This window comes from Triticum urartu, chromosome 7A (assembly GCF_056163025.1).
Source record: "Triticum urartu cultivar PI428250 chromosome 7A, HENAU_Tu73, whole genome shotgun sequence".
Taxonomy (NCBI): Eukaryota; Viridiplantae; Streptophyta; class Magnoliopsida; order Poales; family Poaceae; genus Triticum; species Triticum urartu.
Window position 1 is genome coordinate 721,817,323 of NC_141879.1, and position 18,615 is coordinate 721,835,937.

Here is an 18,615-nt window from a genome sequence, read left to right on the forward strand (position 1 = left end):
ATACTAGATAATATGTGGCCTGGAGCTTAGACATATGAAGTAGAGAAGCATGATTCCAAGATGGCGGAAATACAAGAACAAAACGCTAAAGCAATAGCCTATTTGAACATGCATCACAACCGTGTGTGGAGAAGAAGCAAATTTTCAGCAATGACAAAAGTTGAGTATGTCTGCAATAATTTGGCAGAGGTTTTCAATAATTGGACTAAGGATATGAAGCAGCTTGCACATGTTGAGCTTTTGGACAACCTTAGGGAAATGATAATGAAATTGTTAGAGAAAAAGAGAGCCGTTGCCGAAGCACTTCTAGGTTAGATACTACCTAGTGTGATAAAGGAGTTGAATTTGAAAAGCAAGGGGCTGCATTATTTGGAAGCAAGAGCATCTCCAAATATAGCTGAGATTTTAGGAAATGGATGGAGGCACACCGTTAACTTGGAGAAAAGCGAGTGCTCTTGTAGGAGATGGCAGATTTGTGGTAAGCCATGCACACATGCTCTTCGGTTCATATTCTCCAAAAAACCAAGCTAAAGGATTATATTGATGAGTGTTTCTCAGTGGCCGGGTTCAAAGCAGCATATGAGGGAATTCTCATGCCAATTAGGGGCAGGTCCCAATGGCCCAAGGTAAATCCTGAATTTGATATGATCCCTCCCAAGCTTACCAAGAGTGTTGGATGTCCAAGAACTAGGAGGATAAAGAATTACACCGAAGGTGGAACCGGCAGAAAACATAAATGCAAAAGGTGTGGAACATTAGGTCATCTTCGGAAGACATGGAAGGAGCCAGAGATTGAAAGTGACACGAACCGAGATGCTACTCCTCCACGATAATTATTTCATGAGTCTAAATTTCTTTCACTTGCTGCCAAATGTCTTGCATATTAATTGCTAACAATGTTGTATTGAGTTGTAGGAAAAAATCAAAGGTTGAAGCAAGCATTGCAGCTACTTCTTCTCCTAAGACACCAACTAAGCAAGGTACTCAACTTGGTACTCCTACAAGTCCAATGACAAGGCAAAGGGAAACAACTATTGCAATTGTTTCAACACCTCCTAGTGCATCGACAAAGAGCAAAACTGCTGCTCACAGCCCTCTTCGGTGAGTTTAGTTCATTTGATTGTGAGAACCATGATCTTTTGCTTATGGTATGAGTTTTGTTGAACTGGAATGCAGATTATACCAACCACTGATTTTGTTCTTTCATTAATTTTCTCTAAAAACATTCGGATTCTAAATTGCCTTCATCCTGATCCTTACTCTGTTTTCTCTAAAAATAGCAATGCCATGTGAATGAGGATATCAGCAAGCTTTTGGATGTTGAGCACTCTAGATCGGGTTGCATACTTTGTTCTTTTATGTTATGTGACTGTTGGTTATGCTGCTGTTGCTCACAAACTTTCTTTTTCGCTATCATGTGGCTAATACTAGAAAGAAAGCATCCAACACTAGGACATCTACATTCAGGAAATGTCATAATACTAACTAATACCATTTTCAAATTGCAGTTATATGGATTTTTGGTCGTCGATCAGGGAGAGCAGAGAGCTGCATTTCCTTAATCAGTTGCAGTTCTAATTGTCTTTATTATAACTTGTAGCAGATTAATTACATGCTATGTAACCGGACCAAGTACTCATATCCTATGGTACGATAACTGTTTGCAACCATGCTTGCATGCTTAGTAGCAGAATGGTGTACGTGGTCAGGAGGTGCTCTTTTGCTAATTGCTATACTGTGTTGTGAGAACCATTTTGTGTCCATGTCCATTCCGTGTTGAAGAAGTAAGGGCATGCAAACCTTTTTGGATGATGTTAGTCTCAGTTATGAGCTAGTAATATTTTGGCTAGAGAAAACTGAAGTGAGTGCTATTTTGGCAAGTTGGCTTTTACTAGTGGTATTTTGGCATGTTTGGTTTTCACTAATGGTACTTTGCCTATTGTCTCTTATAGAATGACACCTAACCAAATATCCACGCAGAATTACATAAGAGGATTAATTCATTGGCTTATTAGTTGGTAAACCAAAGGACAAAAAATACAACACTTCCATTTTTGGTATCCAATACGCGAGAGAGCATATATTTGCTATTGGCTCTTATCGTGCAGTACTCCAGGAGATGATACACATATGCGATGATTTTCCCATATTAACAATGAGCACCGAACGGAAATTGTTGGTTTGCTGCATGGATCTCGAGACAGAGGCAGATGGTGTGGATATGACCTGTACCCGTTTGAGTTGGTATAAAATCCACACTCATTTGTAAAACTTAAAATAATAATGTTTATATTAAATTTTATATTTATTTATAATATACTTTATCAAAGACCAAATTTAATGAATATATTTTTTATTAACCACATACCAATATTTTTAATATTAATTATAGTGTTTTGTATAGACTTCTATCATCTTTTCCAAGAGCACACCATGCTAAATTTAAAATTACATGTTTTTAAGAGAAGTTATTTTCCTTTTTGTTGATGCCACTTACAATTTCGTTTCGGGAGAAATGTCACTTACAATATTTGTGTGTGTGTGTGTGTTATAATCTAAAAAATCCTAACATAGATCTGTATGAACAAGTGAGAAGTTTATAGTGCATTATTATGAAAGATCAAAGTGCTAGTTTCTAGTGCATTATTAGGTCCAATCCAATAGAAAAATCTGGAGTATATAAGTTTTTTATGCGGAACTTATCATTTAAAGGTTGACATGCTCGTTTTGGCATGGTCAAATCTGTCGTATGTTTTCCAGTTGTCTTGGTAACCTGTTGAACTTGGTAGTGAAATAGCGTCAATTTTACTAATACACTATATAAAAGGGTTACTACTTGTTGCCTAAACAAACAGTTACTACTTGTTCTTAAAAAACCGATCATAGTCCATGGAAATGGACATAGGAAATAATCCACTAGGACCTAATTTGTGGGATGTTCATCCAAGAGATTGGTAACCTAACCAAACTAGTGGATGCACCTAGCATATTGGTTTGTTTATACGGCCCGTGTGTGGTGTGCTCCCTGGTTCCACATATTTGACCTTATTATTTCTCGAATATATCGATTACACATTCGTGTGTAATAACCAATAGTTTTGTTATTACAAGTATGTGAGTTGAGACCTCCGTCCCTCGGCCCCCTGGAGGTCACGATGCTAGCCTTACCTATGGGCTAGCCCTGAGAAGTAGCAAACTGTGTTTAGAAGAAGCTATTATGAGTACTCTTCCCTCAAGCCAAATTCCGTGTAATGAGGTCTTTGCTGAACGATTGGACATACTTGAAGGCACGCTAAAACATGAGTTCACAAGGAAAACATAGAAAGGCCATGCCCTTGTTGAATATATCATGCTAGGGAACACACGCGAGTGGGCAACGAAAATGCTACTTCACGCCTATATGAAAATATGCCCATTTTAATTGATCAATACATTCAACATTTATACACATTGGTATGAGTACTGAAAGACAAAGATAGTACAAAAATAATTATATCACTTGTATATGAAAGATCTTGATCCTTAACAAACTATAGAAATACCTTGCACCTTTTCTCCCTTTTTGAGAAAGAAAACACATTGCAGATTATCGAGGACAGAAAATGAATAGTTTGTTTGCTAATCACAAAACAAATAACTCCACCAGATGGCATGACCGCCCGGTAGCTTTATGTCTTTACAATAATATATGGCCCTTTTTCCAGAAAAAAGGGAACCGTCAAGTTTTTGGAATTGATAAAGATGACAATTACTGACTTATGCTTCAACTCTCAAATCTCTTACCCTCTTCTTAGCCTTAGATTCAAGTGTTGCTCTTTACTGAGCTTGTCAATTCAAAATAGCATTGATAAGTAACCAAAATCCCATAGCTGGTAAACCAGGACTAATCTTTTAACCTTTTATCTTCCATACCCCTTCTCTAATTCAACAGCTAGCCCGGGCGCCTTTCCTGCCTGGTCTTCAGCAGCTAAGAGCATCTACAGCCGGACTTGACAAATCAAACCCCTCAAACGCCCGTAGAGAGTGACCTATCACGCCTTACATTTGCTGCTCTGCATCCGAACCTATCATATTTCATCCCCTGGATCCATACACACCATGCAAAATAAACCTACGTAGTATGACATGATAGCTATGATTCGTCGTCGGAGATGTCCACGACGTTGGTGCTAGGCACTGGGTGGACGGGTGCATAGGAAGGATCCATCTCCTCCTCCTCCTCCTCATCCATGTACGCGAGCATCTTGTCGACTTCTGTGGCATGCTCCGCCTCCATCTCTTGCTGAGGACGGCGTCTGGCCTCCACATTCGACTCCGAGCGGAGGGAATTGACGATGGCCTGTTGCTCTGCCTGCAGATCCGCATCCCCAGCGTCCCCCACATCCTCCTCCGGCTCCTCCTCCTCAACCTCAACCTCCTTCTCCGAATGCACTGCATTCGTATGTAGCCCCGCAATGTTCCGGGCTTCATGCCTTGCCCAGATCTGCTCAAGGAGCTGCAGCCGGCGCTCCGGCGTTAGATATGGGTAGCTCCTTAGCTGGAGGCATGGGGGCATGGCGACTAGTGGTGGCGGACGGCGAGTGGGAAGTGACGACGGCAGCAGACGGAAGGAGGAAATGTGGACGGGTAGGGTTTCGGTGTCGGCGATCGGCTTAAATAGCCGAGCTAGGCACTACGCAGCCCATCGAAGCGGCGCCACGCGGCGCCATCGGTCAAACAGAGGAGATGAGCTTCGGACCACCGGATTTTGAAGTGTTTTCCTGTGGGGCCCAGGGTTAATTCGACGTGGCGGACGTGCCCGAGCACGCCAGGACGCCCCCATATCTGCCCCATATTTAGGCTGGATATGAGGGGTGCCGGTCAGCCCGAGCGTTTGAGGTCCATTTAAGGAGCCCGTCTGAGTGGAATTTTTGTGACTGGTCAGTGACCAGGCCGTCCACCTGGGAATTTGAGGTGACTAGCTATAGATGCTCTTAAGACCCATTTTTTACCTTTTATATGGCTCGGAATGAAGGCAAACACATATAAGGTCACTTAGAGCATTTCCAACAGCCGCACTGAAAAATTAGAGCTTTTTGCGCGCGCTACCTCTCCGGTCGCTCCAGCGGACACGCAAAAACCGCATGCACGACATATCCAGTTCAGCGCGCCGGCCAAAACGCCATCGTGTGCCGCTTATTTGCTACGCCCGCTCCCGCGCGCTGGACTATCGAGCGCTCGCATGCAACTCCACCTACCCCATCCAGCCGCTGTCGCCGCCGCTGCCGCCCGCGCCACCCCATTTCTTCCAGCGACCGTTCCGGCGCTTGATACGTCTCCAACGTATCCATAATTTTTTATTGTTCCATGCTATTATATTATCCATATAGGATGTTTTTTATGCATTTATATGCTATTTTATATGATTTTTGGGACTAACCTATTAACCTAGAGCCCAGTGTCAGTTTCTGTTTTTCCTTGTTTTTGAGTTTTACAGAAAAGGAAAACCAAACGGAGTCCAATTGAACTGAAATTTCACGGAGATTATTTTTGGACCAGAAGAAGCCCACGGAGTATCGGAGATGGGCCAAAAGAGTCCTCGTGGCCGCCTCGGGGACCCCACTGAATTGTTCCCGACTCCAACACCTCTTATATATACCCAAACTTCCAGAACATAACCTAGATCGGGATTTCCGCCGCCACAAGCCTCTGTAGCCATCGAAAACCAATCTAGACCTGTTCCGGCATCCTGCCAGAGGAGGGAATCCCTCTCCGATGGCCATCTTCATCATTCCGGCGCTCTCCATGACGAGGAGGGAGTAGTTCTCCCTCGGGGCTGAGGGTATGTACCAGTAGCTATGTGTTTAATCTCTCTCTCTCTCTCGTGTTCTTGATTCGGCATGATCTTGATGTATCGCGAGCTTTGCTATTATAGTTGGATCTTATGATGTTTCTCCCCCTTTGTCTCCTTGTGATGAATTGAGTTTTCCCTTTGAAGTTATCTTATCGGATTGAGTCTTTAAGGATTTGAGAACACTTGATGTATGTCTTGGATGTGCTTATCTATGGTGACAATGGGATATTCACGTGATCCACTTGATGTATGTTTTGGTGATCAACTTGCGAGTTCTGTGACTTCGCAAACTTATGCATAGGGGTTGGCACACGTTTTCGTCTTGACTCTCCGGTAGAAACTTTGGGGCACTCTTTGAAGTTCTTTGTGTTGGTTGAATAGATGAATCTGAGATTGTGTGATGCATATCGTATAATCATACCCATGGATACTTGAGGTGACATTGGAGTATCTAGGTGACATTATGGTTTTGGTTGATATGTGTCTTAAGGTGTTATTCTAGTACGAACTCTAGGATAGATAGAACGGAAAGAATAGCTTCGTGTTATTTTACTACGGACTCTTGAATAGATTGATCAGAAAGAATAACTTTGAGGTGGTTTCGTACCCTACCATAATCTCTTCGTTTGTTCTCCGCTATTAGTGACTTTGGAGTGACTCTTTGTTGCATGTTGAGGGATAGTTATATGATCCAATTATGTTATCATTGTTGATAGAACTTGCACTAGTGAAAGTATGAAACCTGGGCCTTGTTTCCTAGCATTGCAATACCGTTTGTGCTCACTTTTATCATTATTTACCTTGCTTTTTATATTTTAAGATTACAAAAACCTATATCTACCATCCATATTGCACTTGTATCACTATCTCTTCGCCGAACTAGTGCACCTATACAATTTACCATTGTATTGAGTGTGTTGGGGACACAAGAGACTCTTTGTTATTTGGTGGCAGGGTTGTTTGAGAAAGACCATCTTCATCGTACGCCTCCCACGGATTGATAAACATTAGGTCATCCACTTGTGGGAAATTTGCTAGTGTCCTACAAACCTCTGCACTTGGAGGCCCAACAACGTCTACAAGAAGAAGGTTGTGTAGTGGACATCAAGCTCTTTTCTGGCGCCGTTGCCGAGGAGGTTAGCGCTTGAAGGTATATCTTTAGATCTTGCAATTGAATCTTTTAGTTTCTTGTTTTATCACTAGTTTAGTTTATAAAAGAAAATTACAAAAAATGGAATTGAGGATAATTGTGCCAAAATGCTAGAAGAAGAATGCATTAAAATGGTTGGCACTAAATCTTTGAATGATGAGCATGATTGCAATGTTGTTAGTATGAACTCTTTGAATATCCATCTTATATTTACTAATTGGAGGCACCTTTCATGATCTCTCATTAATCCACATCATCAAAATTAATTAAACCGTTAGATTATAAAATTTACGGTTAGGATAAAAAAACTTGCGTAACGTTCAGTCATATAAAAAGTGCATGTGACACGTGACACGTCTAACATGTGACATGTCTAACATTAGGGAAACAAAATATGGAAAGTCTCACATAAGAAAAACAATAAGGAAATCCTCACGCGAATAAACACACAGAAGGAAAGCCTCCACGCGTGTTCATAAATTAAGAAGGAAAGCCTCTGTCATGATTGAAGAAGGACAGGCCCCGTTAAAATCCCTAATGATATAATGTCAAAATAAATGATAAAAGGGAAAAAGAAGCCATGATCCGGCTGATTGCCCATGAAATAAAAATATCGATGGAGACTCCACGTTAGTTTCCAGAAAAATACATAAACTAAATCATTATAGAATTTAAATCTACGGTTCAGATCAACAAGTGAACGTGATTAGAGTCATAAGCATATACAATGTGCAGATCAAACATAGACGTGCTGTCAAAAAAGGAAAGAAAACATTAGATTGTAAAATTTGTGACCGAGAGAGAAGGAAAGCTTCCATAAAAAGTGCACGTGCCACGTGCAACATTAATCTAAAAAATCAAGGAAATCCTCACGTAAGCAACCAGACAAGGAAAGTCTCTACCCAATCCCACGAATTAAGAAGCCCTGTCCCCGTTAAAATCTCGAGAGAAGGAAAGCTTCCATAATAAGTGCATGTGCCACCTCCAACATTAATATAAAAAATCAAAGAAATCCTCACGTAAGCAACCAGACAAGGAAAGTCTCTACCCGATCCCACGAATTAAGAAGCCCTATCCCCGTTAAAATCTCCAACAATAAAACGTCTAAAAAATTCCAACGATAAAAAGGAAAAAGAATCAACGATGAGGTTATTTAACTTAAAATCCACGATCAGGCTGTTCGCTGAAATACGTAAAAAAAAGAAACTGATTGCTGAAATAAAAATGCCAACGAGTTTAAAAAAAGTAAAACGGAGTCTCCGCGTTAATTATCAGAAAAAACATAAATTAAATCTTTATATATTAAATACACGGTTCAGATCAATAAGTGAACGTGATTAGAGTTGTAACAATATATGGTGTGTATATCAAGCAAAAAAATTCATAGACATCCTGTCAAATCAAAAGCTAAGAAAAATAAATTATAGACAGACCGATCTGCACCTCATAAACTTAGATCGTCCTCCTGCCCGACGGACCTCCTCTTCCTCCTCAGTCTTGGCCCCTGTGGTCGCAGCGCTTGCCGTTGGATGCAAGAACCTCCTGATGTACCATTATTGCAGCAATGTCTCTGTCCAATATGCAAAATCTTATGTCTCTGCCATAATCGCAATAGCCAGCGTCATGCCATGGTCTTTGTCTCGCCTAGAACGCTCCCATCGGTTCACTTCTACATATTGTCATTGGACGTTTATGGTAGCCACTTTTTCAGTTTCGATGAGACTTATCCTACAACCATCCACACCAAAGCTTGCAAGGGACTGGAAAATTTGCCTAGATCCAAACAACCCTCAGGTTTGTTCTTACGACCACACCTAATGTCATTAGTTATATGATGCACATGAATGTGATTAGTGATGGGTGCGAATATGGATGCCACAATGATTGACATGCTCCCTATGATACCCATGAATACTGAGTAGATTGAGTAGATGATACATCAACTAAGCATGTTGTTTTCAGATTCTGCGTACATGAGATGCTAATCAAATCGCTGTTTTGATATAACTGCGTTCTGAACTGTGGAATCATAGCATGCAAAGATGAATAACAAGAATATGATACAACCTTGCTAGGCGTACCGACTATAATAGTTTCCTTATGAGCGCTAGACCTCATCTCAAACATGGTCGTTCTATCTTTTGCCGCCATTGAATATATGAATTATTTGACACCGATGTTACTAATTGTTTGGACACGCCGACATACTGTGTGTTAAGTATGAAACTGTAGAGCCTTAGTATGTCACTGTTCTATCCTTCCTCATTAGAATAATTTGATAACCTTTTCATGCATACTTTTTTAGTTAACACAACATCGCTAATTATAAATTGGCAACTAAAATTATAATGAGTTGTAAACCTGCATCGTGTGACGAGTTTGTAAAATTGATAGACATAATTGTTAAACAAAGATAAAAGGCATTACATATGGACCAATAGTGCAAATTAGGGTTAAAGAGAAAATATTTATCCAATTGGTTAACATCGTGTGTTATCATGAATCTCTAAAGAGGTGGCCCGGTTTCAAAATACCGAGATGCCATATTACATTTTCCAATTTAAACCTTTGATTTTATATAATAGATGTATCGCCTATTGTTACTAATTTTAATATTTAATGCTTAACTAAAGTTACTAGCCCGTGCAGATGCACGGGGTTGATGACTAGTAGTACTAATGATGATTGCACTAGTCATGATGAAAATGTCTCTTATAAGCATGTCAATTTTTGTGGAGTGCATATGGTTTGCAAGTACACACCAAATAGGGAAGATAGATTTTGCAAGAAGCACAAGTATTTAGAAACTAAATGGTTGCAAGAAAGGCTAGATGTTTGTGCTGAAAATTTAAATTTTCTTAGCCATCCTTGTGAACTTTGCAATGAGTGTGGTCATTTAAATATCCAGTGCAAATTGTTTCATGATCGAATCGTGTCCAAAAATTGTGATGACTTGATTTCCCTTGCACATCATAATGAACTTAGTTTGCTTCTGGGTTATGAAGAAATGAAACGTATAACTAAGGATATTCCAGAATTTTCCCTTGATAAAGTTCTTGATTTTGATATAGAGGAAATTTATATGTATAGTGTGGTGAATTGCATTGAGAATCCTTATATTGCCAATTACATAAAGTCAAGAAAACAATTAGAAGATGAAGAGAATACTAATGGAAGGGAAGAGATTTCCCAATATCCTCCTATTTTTTCTTATGATGAATCAGGTAACGAGGAGGAGCCTTCTATCCAACCAATCTCATTAATAAGGAGCTCCAAAAAGAGGGTTAAACCCACACATGATGCGAAGAAGAAAAAGAAAAGACGTAGAAGCAAAGGTAAAAAGGTATCCCTCCCAAATGATGTTGCTCCTATTACTCATTGTGATGATGATAATTGCTATACTATTGGTGCTATCCATACTATTAATGATGAGAATGACATGTTTGAGAATTTATTTGCTGCAATCAATGTTTGTCCCAAGCTTGGGGATGCTATGTTTCATGAATATGATATATTTAACCTCCCAAGTTTTGTTATGCAAATTTATTATGATGATAGCATGCCTCCTATTTATGATGGTTATATTGATGAAAGTGGGTTTGGAAGAGTGTCAACTTTAGGAAGTAATGATCCCACTATTTTGGAGGGTGTTGAATCTTATTGTGACAATTATGAAAGTGGATTTGGAGAGGTCATGACTTTATTTAGTAATGATTCCACTATTTTGGAAGAGGTTTCAATTGATTATGATGAGAACAAAGCTGCTACTTATGATGATTATTGTGATGACACTTATGCTATAAAAAGTAGTGATGATTATATTTATAAAACTTGTCATGATTATGATTACCCTTTTTCTTAACAATACTCTTTTAATGTGGAAACCATTTATATTATTCGGATTTCTTATGATACTCCCACTATTCCGAATGAGAAGAATTTTGCTTATGTGGAGAATAGTAAATTGTCTATGCTTGTAGATCATGAAAAGAATGCTTCATGTGATAGTTATATTGTTGAATTCATTCATGATGCTACTGAAAATTATTATGAGGGAGGAATATATGCTTGTAGGAGTTGCAATAATATCAAGTTTCCTCTCTATGTGTTGAAATTCTTGAAGTTACCCTTGTTTTACCTTCCTATGCAAGTTGATTCTTGTTCCCACAAGTTTTTTGCTCACAAAATCCCTATGCATATGAAGTGGGTTAGGCTTAAATGTGCTAGTCATATTATTAATGATTCTATCTTTATGTTTCAATTCTTATATTTTATGTGAGCATCATTGAAATCATCATGCCTAGCTAGGGGCGTTAAACGATAGCGGTTATTGGGAGGCAACCCAATTTTATTTTGTTCTTTGCCTTTTGTTCCTGTTTAGTAATAAATAATTCATCTAGCCTCTATTATGATTGTGTTTTTTATGTTTTAATTAGTGTTTGTGCTAAGTAAAGCCTTTAGGATCTTCTTGGGTGATTATTGTTTGATCTTGCTGATAAAAACAGAAAGTATGCGCTCACGAAAATAATTTTCATTTTTTACCAGAGAGCGATAAAATACCAATTACAACTGTAGTATATCAATATACAAATTGTCCTGGTCTTCCTAATTTCTTAGGATTTTTGGAGTTACATAAGTATTCGAAATATCCAGATTACTACAGACTGTTCTGTTTTTGACAGATTCTGTTTTCATTGTGTTGTTTGCTTATTTTGATGAATCTATGAGTAGTATCAGAGGGTATGAACCATAGGGAAGTTGGAATACAGTATATATTACACCAACATAAATATAGAATGAGTTCACAACAGTACCTAAGTGGTGATCTATTTTCTTATACTAACGGAGCTTACGAGTTTTCTATTAAGTTTTGAGTTGTGAAGTTTTCAAGTTTTGGGTAAAGATTCGATGGACTATGGAATAAGGAGTGGCAAGAGCCTAAACTTGGGGATTCCCAAGGCACCCCAAGGTAATATTCAAGGACAACCAAGATCCTAAGCTTGGGGATGCCCCGGATGGCATCCCCTATTTCATCTTCATTCATCGGTAACTTTACTTGGAGCTATATTTTTATTCACCACATGATATGTGTTTTGCTTGGAGCGTCATTTTATTCTATTTTGTTTCGCTTGCTTTTTGAATAATATACCAAGATCTGAAATTCTTAAATGTTAGAGAGTCTTCACATAGTTGCATAATTATTCGACTACTCATTGATCTTCACTTATATCTTTCGGAGTAGTTTGTTATTTGCTCTAGTGCTTCACTTATATCCTTTTAGAGCATGGCGGTGGTTTTATTTTGAAGAAATAGATGAACTCTCATGCTTCACTTATATTATTTTGAGAGTCCTAAACAGCATGGTAATTTGCTTTGGTTATGAAACTAGTCCTAATATGATGGGCATCCAAGATGGGTATAATAAAAACTTTCATATAGAGTGCATTGAATACTATGAGAAGTTTGATACTTGATGATTGTTTTGAGATATGAAGATGGTGATATTAGAGTCATGCTAGTTAAGTAATTGTGAAATTGAGAAATACTTGTGTTGAGGTTTGCAAGTCCCGTAGCATGCACGTATGGTAAACGTTGTGTGACAAATTTGAAGCATGAGGTGTTTCTTTGATTGTCCTCCTTATGAGTGGCGGTCGGGGAAGAGAGATGGTCTTTTCCTACCAATCTACCCCCCTAGGAGCATGCGCATACTGCTTGGTTTTTGATGACTTGTAGATTTTTGCAATAAGTATGTGAGTTCTTTATGACTAATGTTGAGTCCATGGATTATACGCACTCTCACCTTCCCGCCATTGCTAGCCGCTTCGGTCCCGTGCATTGCCCTTTCTCACCTTGAGAGTTGGTGCAAACTTCGCCAGTGCATCCAACCCCCGTGATATGATACGCTCTATCACACATAAACCTCCTTATATCTTCCTCAAAACAGCCACCATACCTACCTATTATGGCATTTCCATAGCCATACCGAGATATATTGCCATGCAACTTTCCATCGTTACATTTATTATGACACGCTTCATCATTGTCATATTGCCTTGCATGATCATGTAGTTGACATCATATTTGTGGCAAAGCCACCATGCATAGTTTCATACATGTCACTCCTGATTCATTGCCCATCCCGGTACACCGCCGGAGGCATTCATATAGAGTCATACTTTGTTCTAGTACCGAGTTGTAATCTTTGAGTTGTAAACAAATAGAAGTGTGATGATCATCATTAATAGATCATTGTCCCAAAATAAAAAAAATAAAAAAAGAGAAAGGCCAAATAAAAAAAGGAAAGGCCAAATAAAAAAAGTAAAAGGGACAATGCTGCTATCCTTTTTCCACACTTGTGCTTCAAAGTAGCACCATGATCTTCATGATAGAGAGTCTCTTATATTGTCACTTTCATATACTAGTGGGAATTTTTCATTATAGAACTTGGCTTGTATATTCCAACAATGGGCTTCCTCAAATGCCCTAGGCCTTCATGAGCAAGCAAGTTGGATGCACACCCACTTAGTTTCTTTTGTTGAGCTTTCATACATTTATAGCTCTAGTGCATCCGTTGCATGGCAATCCCTACTCCTTGCATTGACATCAATTGATGGTCATCTCCATAGCCCATTGATTAGTCGCATCAATGTGAGACTTTCTCCTTTTTTTTGTCTTCTCCACACAACCTCCATCATCATATTCTATTCCACCCATAGTGCTATGTCCATGGCTCACGCTCATCTATTGCGTGAAAGTTGAAAAAAGTTTGAGATTACTAAAGTATGAAACAATTGCTTGGCTTGTCATCGGGGTTGTGCATGATTAGAGCATTTTTTGTGACGAAAATGAAGCATAGCCAAACTATATGATTTTGTAGGAATAAGCTTTCTTTGGCTATGTTATTTTGAGAAGACATAATTGCTTGGTTAGTATGCTTGAAGTATTATTATTTTTATGTCAATATTAAACTTTTGTCCTGAATCTTTCGATCTGAATATTCATGACACAATAAAGAAAATTACATTGATAATTACGTTAGGTAGCATTCCACATCAAAAATTCTGTTTTTATCATTTACCTACTCGAGGACGAGCAGGAATTAAGCTTCGGGATGCTTGATACGTCTCCAACGTATCCATAATTTTTTTATTGTTCCATGCTATTATATTATCCATCTAGGATGTTTTATATGCATTTATATGCTATTTTATATGATTTTTGGGAGTAACCTATTAACCTAGAGCCCAGTGTCAGTTTCTGTTGTTTCCTTGTTTTTGAGTTTTACAGAAAAGGAAAACCAAACGGAGTCTGATACGTCTCCAACGTATCTATAATTTTTGATTGCTCCATGCTATATTATCTACTGTTTTGGACATTATTGGGCTTTATTATCCACTTTTATATTATTTTTGGGACTAACCTATTAACCGGAGGCCCATCCCAGAATTGCTGTTTTTTGCCTGTTTTAGGGTTTCGAAGAAAAGGAATATCAAACGGAGTCCAAACGGAATGAAACCTTCGGGAACGCGATTTTCTCATCAGATAAGACCCAGGAGACTTGGATCCTCTGTCAAGAAAGCAACGAGGCGGTCACGAGGGTGGAGCCCCCCCTGCCTAGGGCGCCCCCTGCCTCGTGGGCCCCTCGAAGCTCCCCCAACGTACTTCTTCCTCCCATATATATCCACGTATCCCCAAACAATCAGAAAGGATCCAAAAACCTAATTCCACCACCGCAACTTTCTGTATCCACGAGATCCCATCTTGGGGCCTGTTCCGGAGCTCCGCCGGAGGGGGCATCGATCACGGAGGGCTTCTACATCATCATCCAAGCCCCTCCGATGAAGTGTGAGGTAGTTTACTTCAGACCTACGGGTCCATAGTTAGTAGCTAGATGGCTTCTTCTCTGTTTTTGGATCTCAATACAATGTTCTCCCCCTCTCTCATGGGGATCTATTCGATGTAATCTTCTTTTTGCGGTGTGTTTGTTGAGATCGATGAATTGTGGGTTTATGATCCAGTCTATCTATGAATAATATTTGAATCTTCTCTGAATTCTTTTATGTATGATTGGTTATCTTTGCAAGTCTCTTTGAATTATTAGTTTGGTTTGGCCTACTAGATTGGTTTTTCTTGCCATGGGAGAAGTGCTTAGCTTTGTGTTCGATCTTGCGGTGTCCTTTCCCAGTGACAGAAGGGGCAGCTAGGCACGTATTGTATTGTTGCCATCGAGGATAACAAGATGGGGTTTTTATCATATTACATGAAACTATCCCTCTACATCATGTCATCTTGCTTAAGGTGTTACTCTGTTTTTAACTTAATACTCTAGATGCATGCTGGATAGCGGTCGATGAGTGGAGTAATAGTAGTAGATGCAGGCAGGAGTCGGTCTACTTGTCTCAGACGTGATGCCTATATACATGATCATACCTAGATATTCTCATAACTATGCTCAATTCTGTCAATTGCTCAACAGTAATTTGTTCACCCACCATAGAATACTTATGCTCTTGAGAGAAGCCACTAGTGAAACTTATGCCCCCCGGGTCTCTTTCTCATCATATCAATCTCCATCACTTTATTATTGCTTTGCCTTTTACTTTGCCTTTTACTTTTCACTTTGCATCTCTATACCAAAAATACCAAAAATATTATTTATCATCTCTATCAGATCTCACTTTCGTAAGTGACCATGAAGGGATTGACAACCCCTAAGCGCGTTGGTTGCGTTGAGCTATTGTTTTTGTGTAGGTACGAGGGACTCATGTGTAGCCTCCTACTGGATTGATACCTTGGTTCTCAAAAACTAAGGGAAATACTTACGCTACTTTGGTGCATCATCCTATCCTCTTCGGGGAAATCCAACGCAGTGCTCAAGAGGTAGCAAGAAGAATTTCTGGCGCCATTGCCGGGGAGTCTGCGCAAAAGTCAACATACCAAGTACCATCACAATCCCTACCCCCCGCATTACATTATTTGCCATTTGCCTCTTGTTTTCCTCTCCCCCACTTCACCCTTGCCGTTTTATTCGCCCTCTCTCTCTCTATCCTCCCTCTCTTTCTCTATTTGCCTCTTTTTGCCCGTTTGCCTTTTGTTTGCTCGCTTGTCGTCATGGCTAGTCTCATATCTTCTCCTTGTCTCCCGAGAATGAAGTTCTAAATTTTAAACAAAGGGAGGGAGAAAATCTAAAAGATGCTTGGTATAGAATTTGCAATGCTCAAAATAGATCTACTAGGAAGCAATCTACTTCAGTTCTTCTCCGCAATTTTTATGTAGGTGCTAGTCCTTGGTATAGATATATCCTTGATACCATTACCGGAGGGATTTCTTGGGTAGCCATACTTTTGATTCTTATAATGCTATGTTAGATTTATTTGGCTCACCACCTCTTTTGGTTAATGGAACTATGTTAACTTTGGAGCATGTTATGCAAAGACTTGAAATTATTGAAAATAAAGTTGCTACCATTGAATTAATTAAAAATCTAGATAAAAAGATCCACAATCAAATTACCCAATATGGATCTAAGGTAGGAATAACTTTGAAAAATATTAAGGAAAAGGAACCCATAGTTAATGAGAAAATAAATCTAGATTCCACTAGAATCGATAAACTTGAGGGTATGATTACGAACCTGGGAACCGCTTTTTCTTCCGTAAAGAATACTCCAAGTCCTCCTACTAAAATTGCCAATCTTATGTATGTTCCTAAAAATAAGGGTGAATCATCTAGTAAGGAAACTGTGGATCTTAAATCTATAAGTATTCATCCCAATCTTTTTGCTATCATTAAGGAACCAATTGCTACAAATGAATTTTTCGATCTTGTGCCTAAGAGTTTGATAATCACTAGAAAGAAATAAATTCCTAAGGGAGATAGATGCCTCATTGAAGAATTGCCTACCAAAGATGGCAATACCTAGATCTATTCTTGCTTGTTATGCCTAGCTAGGGGCGTTAAACGATAGCGCTTGTAGGGAGGCAACCCAATTTTATTTGTATTCCTTGATTTTTGCTCCTGTTTAGTAATAAATAAATTATTTAGCCTCTGTTTTGGTTGTGTTTTTTGTGTTTAATTAGTGTTTGTGCCAAGTAGAACCGTTGGGAAGACTTGGGGAAAGTCTTGTTGAACTTGCTGTAAAAAACAGAAACTTTAGCGCTCACAAGAACTGCTGTCATTTTTATTTGGAGAGTAATATTTAGTTAATTATTTTTGAAGATGATTAATAGATAAATTCCTCACGTCCATCAATTTATTTTAGTATTTTTGGGGTTCCAGATCTTGCGCTAGCTACAGATTACTACAGACTGTTCTGTTTTTGACAGATTCTGTTTTTCGTGTGTTGTTTGCTTATTTTGATGAATCTTTGGCTAGTAAAATAGTTTATGAACCATAGAGAAGTTGGAATACAGTAGGTATAACACCCATATAAATAAATAATGAGTTCATTACAGTACCTTGAAGTGGTCTTTTGTTTTCTTTCGCTAACGGAGCTCACGAGATTTTCTACTTTAAGTTTTGTGTTGTGAAGTTTTCAAGTTTTGGGTAAAGATTTGATGGATTATGGAACAAGGAGTGGCAAGAGCCTAAGATTGGGGATGCCCATGGCACCCCCAAGATAATCTGAGGACACCTAAAAGCCAAAGCTTGGGGATGCCCCGGAAGGCATCCCCTCTTTCGTCTACTTCTATCGGTAACTTTACTTGGAGCTACATTTTTATTTACCACATGATATGTGTTTTGCTTGGAGCGTCTTTTATGACTTGCATCTTTGCTTGTTAGTTTACCACAATCATCCTAGCTATACACACATTTTGAGAGAGCCATACATGACTTGGAATTTTTTAGAATACTCTATGTGCTTCACTTATATCTTTTGAGCTCTATAGTTTTACTCTAGTGCTTCACTTATATCTTTTGAGTTTTATAGTTTTGCTCTAGTGGTTCACTTATATCTTTTAGAGCACGGTGGTGGATTTGTTTTATAGAAGCTATTAATCTCTGATGCTTCACTTAGATTATTTTGAGAGTCTTAATAGCATGGTAATTTACTTAAAATCCTAATATGCTTGGTATGCAAGATTAATAATAAAACTTTCTTATGAGTGTGTTGAATATTGCTACGTCTTGAGCTTGCGTTGGTTTTCCCCGAAGAGGAAGGGATGATGCAGCAGAGTGGCGTACGTATTTCTCTCAGTTTTTGAGAACCAAGGTATCAATCCAGTACGAGCCCACGCTCAAGTCCCTCGTACCTGCACAAAGCGATAGCTACTCGCAACCAACGCGATTAGGGGTTGTCAATCCCTTCGCGGTCACTTACGAGAGTGAGATATGATAGATATAATATTTTTGGTATTTTTGGTATAAAGATGCAAAGTAAAAAGTAAAAGCAAAGTAAAAAAGCAAAGCAAGATTAAAGTGATGGAGATTGATATGATGAGAATAGAGCCGGGGGCCATAGGTTTCACTAGTGGCTTCTCTCAAGAGCAAAAGTATTCTACGGCGAGTGAACAAATTACTATTGAGCAATTGACAGAATTGAGCATAGTTATGAAAATATCTAGGCATGATCATGTATATAGGCATCACGTCCGTGACAAGTAGATTGAAACGATTCTGCATCTACTACTAT